The sequence below is a fragment of the Mirounga leonina genome, unplaced genomic scaffold (genome assembly GCF_011800145.1).
Source record: "Mirounga leonina isolate KUSES-001 unplaced genomic scaffold, KU_Mleo_1.0 Mir_126, whole genome shotgun sequence".
NCBI lineage: Eukaryota > Metazoa > Chordata > Mammalia > Carnivora > Phocidae > Mirounga > Mirounga leonina.
The window spans coordinates 12,584,823-12,600,481 of NW_023270314.1; positions in this window are offsets into that span (position 1 = coordinate 12,584,823).

Consider the following 15,659-nt stretch of genomic DNA (forward strand, 5'->3'; position numbering starts at 1 on the left):
ATGAGAGACGATGGAGTCTGAAAAACAAACTGAGGGTTCTAGAGGGGAGGGGGGTGGGAGGATGGGTTAGCCTGGTGATGAGTATTAAAGAGGGCAGGTTCTGCATGGGGCACTGGGTGTTATGCACAAACAATGAATCATGGAACACTACATCAAAAACTAATGATGTAATGTATGGTGATTAACATAACAATTAAAAATGTAAAAAAAAAAGAATCAATGAAGTTTCCTCTTCTTTTTCTTCCTCTTCTCCTCACTTTTCCTGCCCCTTCCCATCTTGAACAATACAATCCTAAAGCAATTAGGTGCATCAGAGTAAAGTAGGCATCCGCAGTTGTCTACTATGGGAAGTCAAATTCTAAGCAAGATGAGAAGGGTGTACATGCAGGGAAAAAATCTGGTTTGGAAGATATTAGAGACCAGAAGAATATGGGGAATGTTCAAGAAGGGATGAGAAGTATATTAGTTCTGTTGCTGTCGTGATAAATGATTATAAACTTAGTTGCTTAAAATAACACTCATTTGTTATCATCATTTTGGATTGCTTAGCTAGTGGCCCCCTCTTCCTTCTTCAAAGCCAGCAGCTTAGCATCTTCTAATCTTTCTCATTCTGACACTCCTACCTTCCACTTTTAAGGGCCCTTGTGATGACATTTGGACCACTTAGATTATTCAGGATAATGTCTCAATCTCAAGATTTTTACTTAATCATATCTGAAAATTTCTTTTGCTATGTAAAGTAACATTCAAGAATTCCAGGAATTAGGATATAGACATCTTTGTGTGTGTGTTGGGGAGGCGGTAATTATTCAGCCTACCAAGGGAGGCAACATGAATTACAGCACGGTGAACATCATTAATAATGGGATAAATGAAAGGTGTTGCTACATGATAGGATGCAATGAACTGAACACAGCTTATCTTCTGTGGTATCTCTGTGAAAGATGCATAACCTATTCTAATCATGAGAAAACATTATACAAACACAAATTGAGGAATATTCTACAGAATAACTGGTCTGCAGTCTTCAAAGTATCAAGGTTATGTAAGTTAAGGAAATACTGAGGACTGAGAAACAGTTTTATACTGAAAGGGATTATAGAGATATGACAGTTATATGCAATGCACATTCTAGACTGGATCACTTAGCTATAAAAAGCATTTCTAGAACAACTTGTGAAGACTGAATGGGGTCTGAAGATGAAATGGTAGTAATACATCATTTTAAGTTTCCTGGTTTGCATGGTTGCATCATGGTTAGGTAGGAAATGTCTTTGTGTGGGAAATGCACACTAAAGTATTCAGGGGTGATAGGCCATCAAGTCAGGAACTTACTCTGACACGATTTAGGGAACAGAAAGCTTTTCTAACTCTTCCGTAAGTTGGTGATTGTTTCAAAATAAAAAAATGTGAAAAAGCCACTGTGAGATTATTTCAGAGTCACAAGCTAGTGAGGTCTAAAATTCTTGACTTATTTTGTTCCAATCACACTAGATAACTTAGAATTCCCATATATACATGTGACAAATTGAATTTTCCAAAGATGACCACATCTATATATTTACTCTATTCCCATGCTATTCTTACAAGGGGACTGACATTTTTCCCACTGAGAGGTGAGGTGTATGTCCCTCCCCTAAATGCTGGGGCATGAGCTTGTGACTTCCTCTACTAGTGGAGTGTATGTAAGTGATGTTTTGTGACTTCCAAGTCTAGGATGCAGCTTTTCCCTGGCTTCTCCCCACCACCCCCTCTACCTCCCCACCCCCCACCGCCACCTTTCAAGACATTTGCCCTTGGAACCCACCATCATGTTGAGAAATTCAGGCTGCATGGGGAAGCCACGTGAAGATATTCTAGCCATCAGTCCCAGGAGGCTTCCAGCCAACACCAATATCAATCACCAGACATGTGTGTGAATAAGCCTTCAAATGATTCCAGTTCTAAACATTTGAATATTCTAGCTGAGTCCTCACACACCAAGCTGCTTGTGATTAAAAAAAAAAAAAAAATCATGGCAGACTTCCAGTTTCAGTTCTGACATGTGAAGAGCTTGGAAGTTGTTACTCCAGTCCTTAGAATAAGAAAAACCTGGGAAAATTGAAAATTGATGACTTTTCTTGGTCCCATCAGAGAACTGAGTTTGCAGGACAAATTGCCACCGCAAAATCTGGAGGGACAGGCAAATTCAGAGAGCCACAGCCAGTATCTGCTTATAGGAAGCAGAAAACACTGGAACCAAATGTGTCCAGAAACAATGGCCTTCTCTCCAGGGGAAAAGATCTCAGAATCTTCTAAGAGAGCCATGGAGGATGCTCCTCCAACTCCAGCCTCCTCTGGTCTTCCTGTCTCACCTAAAGCTATATAAGAAGAAACACGTGTGAGGATCACAGCCCTAAGACACAGACCTGCTAAAACACTGAGATTTAATGGGAAGATCATAGAACACCCTCCCATTCCTCCATACCTCACTCATACTACTAGGGCTCTCGCATAATATTAATGGATTACAATTAAAGCGCTTGAATAACACAGACTCACTCTGAGGAATGGTACTTAGGGAAACACAGACATAAAGAAAGGAGACAAAAGCCACTAGAGGCATTTGAAGCCTTTGGCATGCTAAGAGGTAAGAAAAAAATACAAGCTGAAGAGATAAAGCAAGCATCAGAACCAGACTCAGATATGAGATATGACACAAGTGTTGAAATTATCAGGCAGGAAATTTAAAACAACTACAATTAATATGTTAAGAACTCTAGTGGATGAAGTAGACTGTATGCAAGAACAGATTGGTAATGTCAGCAGAGAAATGAAAATTCTAAGAAAGAATTAAAAGGAAATGCTATAAATAAAAAGCACAGAAACAGAAATGAAGAAAGCCTTTGATGGGCTCATTAGTAGATTCAATGTAGCCCAAAGAAAGAATCAGTGAGCTTGGAGATGAGTAAATAGAAATTTCCCAACCTGAAATGCAAAGAGAAAAAATAATGGGAAAAAAAGTCACTCCAGAATGAAACATCCAAGAACTGGGGGGACAATTTCAAAAGATGTGACAAAATTACAGATCCTCAAGAACAGGAAGCAAATTCTCATAAAACTATATGTAGGAATATCATATCTAAACTGCAGAAAAATAAAGATTAATAGAAAATCTTTTTTTTTTTTTTTGAAAGAAAGAGCATGTGAGTTGGGGGGTGGGGCAGAGGGAGAGAGAGAATCTCAAGCAGGCTCCACACCCTGGGTGGTATGGAGCCTGACACAGGGCTTTATCTCATGACCCTGAGATCATGATGTGAGCCCAAACCAAGAGTTGGACACTTAACTGACTGAGTCACCCATGCGCCCTGACAAATAGAAAATCTTGAAAGAGGCAAAGGAAAATAGAAACTCCTTACCTAGGGAAGAACAAAGATAAGAACTACACAGACTTCTCATCAGAAACCATGTGTATTAGTTTCCTATTGCTGCTGTAACAAATTATCACAAATTAAATTGCTTAAAACAACACAAATTTTCATTTTATAGTTCTGGAGACCAGAAGTCAGAAATCGGTCACAGAGAGCTAACATCAAGGTGTTAGCAGGGCTGTGTTTCTTCTGGAAGCTCTAGGAGAAAATCTATTTCTTTGCTGTTTTTGACATTCTAGAGGCTGCCTGCATTGGTTGGCTCATGGCCCCTTTCCTTCATCTTCACAGCTAGAAACATAAGGCTGAGGCCATCCCTCTAGTTTTGTTTCTCCTGCATCCCTTTTCTACTTAAAAGAACCCTTGTGACTAAAATGGGCCACCCAATAATCCAAGGTAGTTTCTCCATCTTAAGGTCAGGTGATTACCTTAGTTCCATCTGCAACCATAATTCTTATCTTCCATTGAATCTAACAAATTCACAGAAGGAAACAAAAGGTATACAGATGAGAAAAAAAGAAATAAAACTTCACAGATTACATAATTGTCTATGCAGAAAATCCCAATGAACAATTCAAATTTGAAGAGCACAGAAATAGACCCTCACAAATACAGTCAACTGATCTTTGACAATAGAGTAAAAGTACCTTAAATGGAGAAAGGATAGTTGGTGCTGGAACAATTGAATGTCCATACGCAAAAACAAAAATTATCCTAGACAAAAACCATGGCATTGATACCCATAAAAATGAAAAAATTAAAGAAATTTTGGATCCAATATCAAAGACTTGTTATTTTTTCTATCCCTTGCATTTGCTGTTGTTTATTAATTTATAAGACTCTGGGATATTAGAAGACTTACATTTGTGCATTCTTTGGTGTTCCTTTGGAGGGAGATAGGTGCCTGACTGATGCTGATAAGATGTATCATCTGGACTGATGCCAAGTTGGCAGCCAATTCCTGAGGGACAAGACTGTCATTTCTACCTTGTTTGAAATGACAATATGTAATATGGTCCATTAAAACTAGCAAAAGGAAAAATGGATTATAAACTCTTATTTATGAGAAAGGAGGAAAAAACAGTTAAGTTGAAAATAACATGGAATCATGACCTTTTTTTAAAGAGTCATTCCCTGAGGTCATTCTGTTCTACCTCGATTGTTCATGTAAAAACAATTCATCCGGCACCTCTAGTACCTAAGATTTTGGTCTTCTTCATTAAAAAACAAGGGCTCCTTGAAGAGATATTGATACCATATTTGGAATGGAAAAATTCAAGTTGAGCTCAGGATATTTTGTAGCCTGTTGTTTGTTGCTTAACATTTTGTTGATATTCCTATCATTTTTGTAACAACTATGCAAGTTGACTTTATGCTGACTTATTTATTATGTACTTGGTATATGCTAGGTTCTGCACTATACCCTTTATTGTTACTGTGAACTCTTGACTCCTCTAAAAAAAAAGCCCCTGTTGACTAACCAAAGCTAAGTTTATTAAACCTTCTACATAATGGAAAGAAACCTTGAAAAAGTCTTACTAATGTTGCAGAAAAGGAAGGTCAATGATAGATATGAATAGGGCTTAGGGAGTATGGGTTCAAGTGGTTTGAGAAGACAATGAAAGGGGATTGAGTTTGGGGAATTTTGTATTATAATAGTTTAGGTCTAGTGGAAATAATGAGGCAAGTTTCCATCAAATAACAAAAATTTACCTGAGTAAATTTTATTTTATTTTATTTTATTTATTTATTTTTTAAAGATTTTATTTATTTATTTGACAGAGAGAGACACAGTGAGAGAGGGAACACAAGCAGGGGGAGTGGGAGAGGGAGAAGCAGACTTCCTGCCGAGCAGGGAGCCTGATGTGGGACTCGATCCCAGGACCCTGGGATCATGACCTGAGCCGAAGGCAGACGCTTAATGACTGAGCCACCCAGGAGCCCTACCCGAGTAAATTTTAAAGATCTAATTGGCTTTATTAATCAATTCATGAATTGGGCAGCACCCAATCTAGCAAGTAGAGGGGAGCTCTAAAGGGCTATAGAAAGGTTTTTAAAGGCAAGATAAGGAAGTCACAAATAGAGAAAAAGGATTATTTAGGTGAGATCACTTCTGTTTGGAGAGAAAAGGGTCTTAGTAGGTAGATTATTTTATCTTCCTTTGGGAGATGAAGAGGACCCATGTGACAGATTACCTTATTGGTGCTGACCAGATAATTCCTGACTGACTAGTGAAGACTACATTTTTAGGGGGTTGAAACTGTAGTTAGTTTTGGTATTAAGTCTCAGTTTACTGACTTGAGGCCTTAGCCTAAGTGATGCCATTTTGAACCTGTGGTTTTCTTTCATAGTTCTTGGAGGAAGTCTTGACATGTAAGCAATTATTTGATTATCTGTTTACTCAGGTGAGCAATCTTTTTTCCTGAGAAGAAGGTTGTTTGTCCTAAATTGATTTTCAATAATTTCCTGAAGAAAACAATGAAATTATTTACTGGTTTATAGCCTTATTTTCCTGGGAAAGAATTTCCTAGAACAAATAGTTAAATCACCTGACCCAGGTGGTTTCAGTCTCTTTCCTGCTGATTAAGCTATGTGGATTCAGGCAGTCTCAGTTCTCACTATGACATAGATGTCATGGATGTCCTATGACCTCTGACTCTTGTATTGATGTGCGGGGCTATTTTTGACATCTTCTAACCCAGACCTAGAGCTTAGCTCTCCAAACTCAGCATAAAGTCAACTTGCATAGTTGTTACAAAAATGATAGGAATATCAACAAAATGTTAAGCAACAAACAACAGGCTACAAAATATCCAAATGCATTGATACTCATTAATTCAGGATGCATTCTAAAGGTTTCATGAGGCACTAAAAGCAGAACGCCTCTCACATATTCAGAAGATTTCTGTTTTCCAGTTTTTCCTTAACTGTACTATCACAGGGGATAGGGATTTATTTTCTCCACACAGAACCCAGTTTTTTTCCCACTAGCATTTCCTTGGAGGAGTTTTCAGTTCCTCACTCTTTTATTTTAGAGAGTTGTTTTTCCTCTTTCTAAAAGTTTGACTGGAATGGAATCCATTCCCTGGGGCTTAGCTTCCAATCTAAGGTTTATCAATCATTTCCAACAAAATCAGACTTCCCCATAAAAAAGTCATTGTACCAACTAATAAAAAGCATATGGTTTTCCTTTTCAGTTTTACTATCTTCTTTTATTTTTAATGATAATTTTATATGCTAGACGTCTTCAATAATTACTCTGAATGGATAGGTGATTGAAAGAATTGAAGAGAATTGAGGTAATCTTGGCTTATCTGGAATGTAATTGGCATCTGAGAGCTTCTAAGGATGGAAAAATATCTTTTTTCTTTACCCTTCTAAATTGTTGACTCCTTGTTCCTCTTGTAACAGAAGGTAGATTAACAAGAGAAAAGCATATTGTTCTGGTTCTAGATGGTGAGGTAGGAAGAACTTGAACTTATGCGGTCCACAGAATACACCAAATTACACCTATTAACAGAACAATTCTTCCCGAAGAAGAACTAAGTGCTGACTGAACAGCCCACTGAACAACCAAAGATAGAACAGCAAGAGAGCCGGAAACATCGTACTGAAGGGAATGGCCAGCAGTGGGGGGTGTGTGGGGGGATAGTACTGAGGGACTGGGAGCAGATCTCTCAGTCCTTGGGCACAGAAAAAAAAGCTAAGGTTTAAAAGAGCAACTAACTTAGAAAAGAGACAACCTTTGAACTCTGTTAAGTGTTGGAGGAGCTATGGGAAAGCTCTCCTGATCAGAGGGACTAGAGAATGATACGGTTTCTGTTCTCACTCCACCTTAAAAGCCTAGACCAGAACAGAGTCTGGATAATGTAACAGGTGGGTCCAGTAGTCTCAGTGAGCTTGTGACTTCAGCCATCTGGGGGTCCTCAAGCCCACACCAGCTCTAGTTATGCTGAAGTTCACCAATACAAAACTGACAAATCCTTAACCAGACTCATCAAGAAAAAAAGAGAAAGGACCCAAATAATTAAAATCAGAAATAAGAGAAGAGCAGTAACAACTGACACCACAGAAGTACAAAGGTTTGTAAGAGAATACTATGAAAAATTATGTGCCAACAACCTAGAAGAAATGAATAAAATCCTAGAAACATAATCTTCCAAAACTGAATCAGGAAGAAATAGAAAATCTGAACAAATTCGTTACAAGTAATGAAATTGAATTGGTAATAAAAAAAAAAAAATACCCCACAATAAATGTCCAGGAAAAGATGGATTCTCACGTGAATTCTACCAGACATAGAAGAGTTAAAGCCATCAACAAAAAGACAACCCACTGAATGGGAGAAGATATTTGCAAATGACATATCTGATAAAGGGTTAGTATCCAAATATATAAAGATCTTATACAACTCAATACCCCAAAACCAAATAATCCAATTAAAAAATGGGCAGAAGACATGAACAGACATTTCTCCAAAGAAGACACAAAGATGGCCAACACATGAAAAGATGCTCAATATCACTTTTCATCAAGAAAATGCAAGTCATTAACTACAATGAGGTATCATCGCACGCTTGAGATAATGGCTAAGATCAAAAACACAAGAAACAACAAGTGTTGGCACAGATATGGGGAAAAAGGAATCCTTGTGCACTCTTGGTGGGAATGTAAGTTGGTACAGCCACTATGGAAAACAGTATGGAGGTCCTCAAAAAATTAAAAATAGAAATATTGTATGATCCAGTAATTCCACTATTAGGTATTTACTCAGGGAAAATTAAAACACTAATTCAAAAAGATAGATGCACCCCTATGTTTACTTTAGCATTATTTACAATAGCCAAGACATGGGAGCAACCTAAGTTATGAGGAATGGATGAATGGATAAGGAAAATGCGGTATATATACACAATGTCAGTTGGTCCAGCCTTTTATGGACAGACCTTTAAAAATCACACTCGCCGGGCACCTGGGTGGCTCAGTCGGTTAAGCGTCTGCCTTCAGCTCAGGTCATGATCCCAGAGTCCCACATCGGGCTCTCTCCTCAGCAGGGAGTCTGCTTCTCCCTCTCTGATAAATAAATAAATAAAATCTTAAAAAAAAAAACTCACTCGCCACACCTGTCCCCAGGTTTGAATTACAGTCTAGATGCCCCCCAAACCCCCTCCTCAAACTGCCATGTCACAGCCTCTCACTAACTTCCAGAATGCTCTGCACCCAAATCTCTGAAACCAGGTCAGTTTTATAAGCCTTATACACCCCAGTCCCACTTCCCCCTGATAACCCCGAGAGATGAGGCCTCCCAAAACTTACATATTAGCCTGAGTAATAATACATGATGCCAATGAAAACACAATTAAAACAAAATCAATGGTTTCTGACTGCTTTCCTTGACTAGTTGCTTTCTCTCTCTTTTTTTCTTCTAGAAGTAAAAATTTCTTCAGATCAAGAAAACCAAAGAGAACTTGTCACAGTGGGAGAGCTGATAACAATGATTCACTGAGAGTCAACAAAAGTAGCAAAAATATTTACTATTGACACAGAGTCGTCTTTCTTCTAGGCGGGTTACATGCAGTTTTTAAAATGTAATCCTCACCATGGCTTTATGATCTCCATTTTATAGAAGAAAAAAATGAGTCTTGAATACAGTAAATACATTCTTAAAGTTTTGCACCTGACGAAACCTAGGTCTACTGAATCCTGCACAAGGGCTCTTAACTACAACACATATTCACTAGTTGCTCATTAGTATTATTTTACGCCAGCCTAGTACACATCCCAGGGGGTGGCCATACCCAGGATGCCTATGGTTCTCTGATATGGCTTTACATCTGCCACTCAGATGTCACTTTCACCTTTGAACCCTGATCACTATATGCCCAAAAGAAGCCTTGTCATGGGGCTGCCAGATTCTTATTCTAGGTAAAGAGAGCAGGATAAGAACTCTTGCCATTGTATTTTCTCTTATGAGCAAGACAGGGTTCAGGACACACCATCCCAAAATATGGCACCTTAATGTACTGAATATTTCAAGCTGAAGGAATTTGAGAAATTTGTACAGAATTTGAGAAATCTCTATGCTTTCTGTTTCTTAAATTTTTTAGTTTTTTTATTTGAGTACGGTTGACACACAATGTTACATTAGTCTCAGGTCTACAACTTAGTGATCTGACAAGTTTCTACACTATGCTATGTTCCACCACAAGTATAGCTGCCGTCTGTCCTGTTACATCACTATTACAATATCATTGACTATATTCCTTATGTACTTCTTTTTATTCACCTTTCTCATTCTATAACTGGAGGCCTGTATCTTCCTCTCCCCTTCAACCATTTTGCCTACCACCCCCACTTCTAGCAACTAACAGTTTGTTCTCTGTATTTGTAGTTCTGATTCTGTTTTTTGTTTCTTTATTCATGTTTTTAGATTTCATTTATGAGTAGAGTCATATGGTATTTGTCTTTCTTAGTCTGACTTATTTCAACTTAGCATAATACTCTCTAGGTTCATCCATGTTGTCTCAGATGGCAAAAATCTTATCCTTTTTGTGGCTGTGTAATATTCCATTGTGTATATATACCACATTTTCCTTATCCATTCATCCATTCCTCATAACTTAGGTTGCTTTCATGTCTTAGCTATTGTAAATAGCATTTTTCTAAAGGACATTTTCCTTAATTTTCACAAGGTATTCTGGGAAACCCACTCTATTTCAGGCTAGAGAAATTTGTTGATGTCTCACCAAACCCTAGTATATGATTTTGTTTCATATTTAAACAAATATGGTTGACCTTCTTCTTATTCCTTGTCATTGCAGCAGTTAAGGAATAGTACAATGGATGCAAGCATGCAAGAATAGGAATAATATACTTGCCCTTTGACCCTGAGAAAAACAGTGATTAATGGAAACAAATTTCTCTATGTTCATATAATTTACACATACTGCTATGGATGCATCAGGACATTTATTAGTATAGATAGAAAAACAAAGGATAGTAAACAACAGCAAAATTATGGATAGAAATATGATCATTCTTATGCTTGGAGAGGCTTTTGTGGGCTGGGAATATGTTTTTGGTAGAATCCAATAGAAATGTTAATAGGTCTGTCTCTTATCATCCATCCTGCTTGGGGACACCCACTAGCAGATACTTAGACTTACCATTAAGATTTGCACATCATTAGCATTAAGAAGGTGAGCTTGTTGACTCCAGCAAGTGCCAGTTATTAGCATAGTCACTGAAGCCTGGACTGCCTCCCCATGCAACTTACTACTTCTGAGTCTTTACAAATGGGCAAATCCACTGCTGCTCAGGTGTTCTGAGGACTTGGCCTAGATTGCTAGAAATCTTTCTAAAACTTAAGGCATCCATTGGTGAGCTAACAGAGACCTAGGACATAATGATCTATAATTTAGGCCTTCAGGTGCAGTGAAAATGAGCCAATATTTATATTATGGAAACATTTTTTTAATGCTAAATAAATACAAAGGAGCAGGTAGGGTTACATGATTGTGTGGGTGGTCCTACTTCACCTCAGATTGGTGAGGTAAGAGTTGTCTTTTGCTTTGAAGAGCAGATGACATAAAATAAACAAAGAAGCCTCAGCAGAATAGACTTCAAACATGGGAAAGTGAAGTAAGCTGACTCAAGGGAAAAGCAAACTCGTTTGTCGCTAAGGTGAGAGTGTCCAATAGAGCTCACACCTCATGAGAGGGGTAAGTAGAGGACCAATCAATTCAATGGGAGTCTTTCACTCATTGCTAATATAGCAATTGTCCAGTGCAGTTTAGTTACAATGTTTAGTCATTAAGGTTATGTGGGAATGCAGATTCCCTTTTTTATTTCCCTTTCTCAAGCTGATGTAGTTTTACATCACTTATACTTGACCATAGGGCTTAATTAAACACCTTGACACTGTGCTGTTTCCAAAAACTCAGGAAAGGAGAAAATTCTTCCATTGGAATCCACTCAAAGACTGTAATGTTTCCTGCTTGAACTAAATAGAACTCCATATTTGTCCTATATATATTATACCCTCTTAGGAAAACAACTTACCTTCAGCTCCATTACTTACTTGAATCTTATTTGCCAAGAACAGAAAGCCTACTAAGACATAGCCTTCTGTTCACATACACCTGCAGTAAAGAAAATAGAAATGCTTAAATTTGGTGGAGGAAATATAAATGAGTCTTTTGTATCTCACGAGATTTTACCTTGTGATTTAAAAAGGCATAGGAAGTGGAAACAATGTTCCTAGAGCATCACAAGGGTGTACTCAGTGTATCCCAATAAGATAATGGCTCAAAACTATCTTAATACAATTGTGATTGGCTCAAAACTATCTTAATACAATTGTGAACTTTACATGAACTTTCAAGGGATTTTCTTATATTTTATGAATGGTTTTCTTTCCATTGGAAAATAGCATGAATAATTAATCTTTGAGCCTTTCTAGGAGCCTTTTGGTGTCCAAAATGATTGCCCACTACCTTACATGGTGAGTTATCTTTGATGTGGTAGTGAAGGTCTCTAGAGAGGGTCTTCATGTGCCCCATGGGGGTGTGAAAAAGCCAAAGAAATTGGAAGAGTACTGTCTGGATATGTTGAAACAGAATAATTAATTCTAGAGATAGAGTTAGAAGCAATTAGGAAGGATGATGCCTCCTCATTAACCTCCAGAATAGTTTGTCAGATGGGGATTAAAGTAGTATCTATAGGGGCACCTGGGTGGCTCAGTCATTAAGTGTCTGCCTTCGGCTCAGGTCATGATCCCAGGGTCCTGGGATCGAGCCCTGCATCGGGCTCCCTGCTTGGCGGGAAGCCTGCTTCTCCCTCTCCCACTCCCCCTGCTTGTGTTCCTCTCTCGTTGTGTCTCTCTCTGTCAAATAAATAAATAAAATCTTAAAAAAAAAGTGGTATCTATAGGATCATTGTGTAAATTAGGGGAAATAATATATGTAAGTTGCATGGGAAATGGGGCAATTCTTCATTGCACAGAACTGTTTCATGCATTGCAAGCCTTCTAACATCCTTGGCTTCCTCACCCGTGAAATGCCAGTAGAACCTCTGGAATCATTGCGACAATCAAAGTTGTCCATGTACATTTCCAAAATTACTTTGGCAGGGGTAGGTTGGTACCAGTCATTTAGCCCTAACAAACTGAATTTTAAAGAACCTTCTAGATCTGTACATGTGTGAAACCATAACTTTGCAGCTTTGCCTTTCTCTTGTTTCTAATCAATGGTATATGATTAATCTCCCAATGGGTTTGACAAGATCATTTCAAATATTTTCCATTCAGTTTTTTCATTCACTGACAGTACTCTGCACTGAGCAATACACACTGAAGGCACAAGACACTGAAAACATCAAGGAAATAGAAATCATAATTGCAAGTAATTGTTCTTAGGTAAGTTGAGGGACACCAGAAATCTTGAGTAACAGAGTCTTAGCTATTTTTGTTTTTGTCATTAAGTTGAGGAACTATGACCCAAGTAGAAAATGCTGCATAATTGGAAAATGACATACTGGAAACTCTGGTTCAGGAGTTAGGAAATCCCCACTGTCAGTTTCTTTAGGCTACCATACTGGGGTTGAAGTGGGCATAGCTGAAGGGGCCAGATCCCAGAGCCTTATCAGTCTGCAAGTGTGCCCATGTACGTATGACAATGGGACCATATGACACTCATCAGTTTATGGAATAACATCAGTGAAGACGGCTTGTCATAATGTAGTTAAAAGCAATGATTGTTTCCCTGAGTTTGTTTTCTACTTACTTTTCATTCCTGACTCAAAACTACTGCGGATAAATCAGAAAAGCAGAAAAGACATAGAGAAGGCAGCAACAAAAAGGAATCACACCATGAACAACCGGATCCTCCAAAACATCCGTACAACTTTCAAACAGTGGTCTCAATACCTGGGACTTGGCATTTTTCCAAGGACATCAATTTATTAGATTTTTAACCTATGCACATATCCAAGAGAAATGACCTCTCTCATGTGGTTCTGGTTTGAATTCTGTTTCAATGTCATATTTCAGCTTTTACAGCTGAGTCTGTGGCCACTGCTGTTCCAGCATTGCTGTTTCCTGCCCATTTCCCGAGAGCTCATGATGCAGGGCACAGAGAAAGCCAGACAATTTGTTATTGACCCATCACTACCATTTCCATGATGGGCCAGTGACCCAGAGTCCCCCCGGAAGTGGGAAGAGGAGACAAGAGGCATGAGGAACAGCTTCCAGGGAGGGGGGCTTCACGGGTCTCCATTTCTGAAGTGAGAAGACCCTGAGTTGGGAAACAAGGCTCTACTCTTATGAGATTTTTTTTCCTGCCAAATATCTTAAAGGTCACATAGCTATTAGTATAAGAATGTTTTTAACCACACAAGTTTCAGTAAAATCAAAATCAAGCGCTATGAAGGAAACCAGGGTTTTTTGTTTTTTGTTGTTTTTTTTTTTGAAGACCGGGTTAGCAAATAAGGAAAATTGCAGCCTAGAGGGCTGAATGACTTGAGGTTCTGAATGGCATGACAGCACCTGGGAAACCGCAGGCTGGGTTTTCTACCCCAAAATGTGGAAACATACTTATTTTCATCTTTTTCCTATCTCAAAGACTAGACCAGGATATTGGTGTCAAAACCCCATTTCATACTGCTCACCAAACTAGTAACACCCCAAAATGGGCAAAACATGAAGGGACTTGCTCCTGGCAATGTGGGGACTTCAGGTGTGGCTGGAGGAGGAGACATTTCCGGATTCTGCTGACAAGGAGGGGGCTGCATGTTTGCTTTCTGTTCCTCATTAGAGACAGTCAGTGGGAAAGAGGTAGTCTTTGAAGAGATGACAGGAAACGGCTTCTCAGAAGTGAAATGAGAGACCGTATTTAGATTTATTAGATGGGAGTGGGAGGGGAGACAGGAAGGCAGTCTGGTAGAAGATTCGAGACTAAATGAAGGAGGGCTAGCATTGCTTCGCTGGATGGTGGAAGGCAGCGGCAGGGCAATGCGACTGGATGGAATAGATTGCTCCTGGGTCTGGAAAGACTGCAATCCAGGGGAGCAAGTGGGACTGTGCAGAGTCTGTAAAAAGGAGATGCTAAGAGTACATCCCACTCCCTCACCTCCTTGTTGGTTTGGAAGAATGAAGAAGATAACTCGTCACTAAAAATGTTTATCACAGTGCCTGACACAAAATAAGCACTCATAACGGAAAGTCGTGATTTTATCATTACCATTTTTCGTTTTACTGGACTGTTTTATTCCCAGCCTATTGGTAGGCACAGAGTAGCTTCTTAATTAACACTTGCTGATTGGATGATTAATTGGAGTAGTCGCAGAGGTAATAACGGTAGCAAAAATTTATTTTGTGCTTACTATGTGTGCATGTACTTACCATGTGCCAGAAATGGTGCTAAACCCTTCACATGTAGCTCTTCACATGCAGCTCTATGAGAGGAGTGTTATTACTATTCCTTTTTTATAGATGAGGAAACTGAGGCACTGGGAGCCTGGATCCAGAAATCACGCTCTCCATTAGGACACACTGCAGGAGAGAAGGGGAAGCTAGTCAGCAGCTGGAAGACTCTGGCACCTGCTGAGGGCTTGTGTCTGGGCAGCAAATCCTGGAAATATACTTAACAAAGATGAAGTGGGTCTCCCTTGCATAGCAGAGAAGCCTTCTGCCCTTAGCCTGGACAGCAGCTGTGAGCAAAGAGGGTCTATAGGGCCAGAGCCAGGGAAGTAGGGCACGTAGCCATTTATTCTGCTGTGACATGACCTCTGCATAACCTGCCCCGCCTGCCCCGCACTCCTGGGGCCTGCAGCTCCCTGGCACAGCCTCTGCAGCGACGAGAGGAAGCGGCGTGGATGGAGGTTGCAGGAGCTGTGGGAAACAGAACGCCTCAACAACCACTGGTGCATGTTCGTTCAGACTCTGAGATCTCTGAGAAAACTCGAGATTGCAGGGTTAAAAATAACCCAAAAGGATCAGAGTGAAATGCCCTTGGGATGTGTGTGGTCTGTTCTAAAGGACACAGCAGAAGATGTTTCGTAGATAGGAAGCCAGCTGTAAACAGCACACTGTGCACTCCCTTCTCTGTTATCTTATCCTGTATTAAGGTCCGAGTACAATGGTGTTTACAATTAATTGATCACAGCCAGTTACAGATTTCTTCACTCCTTCTCCACTCCCACTGCTTCACTTAACTAACCCTGTGTACGTGGAAGAATGTGCCTTACTAAGCCCCT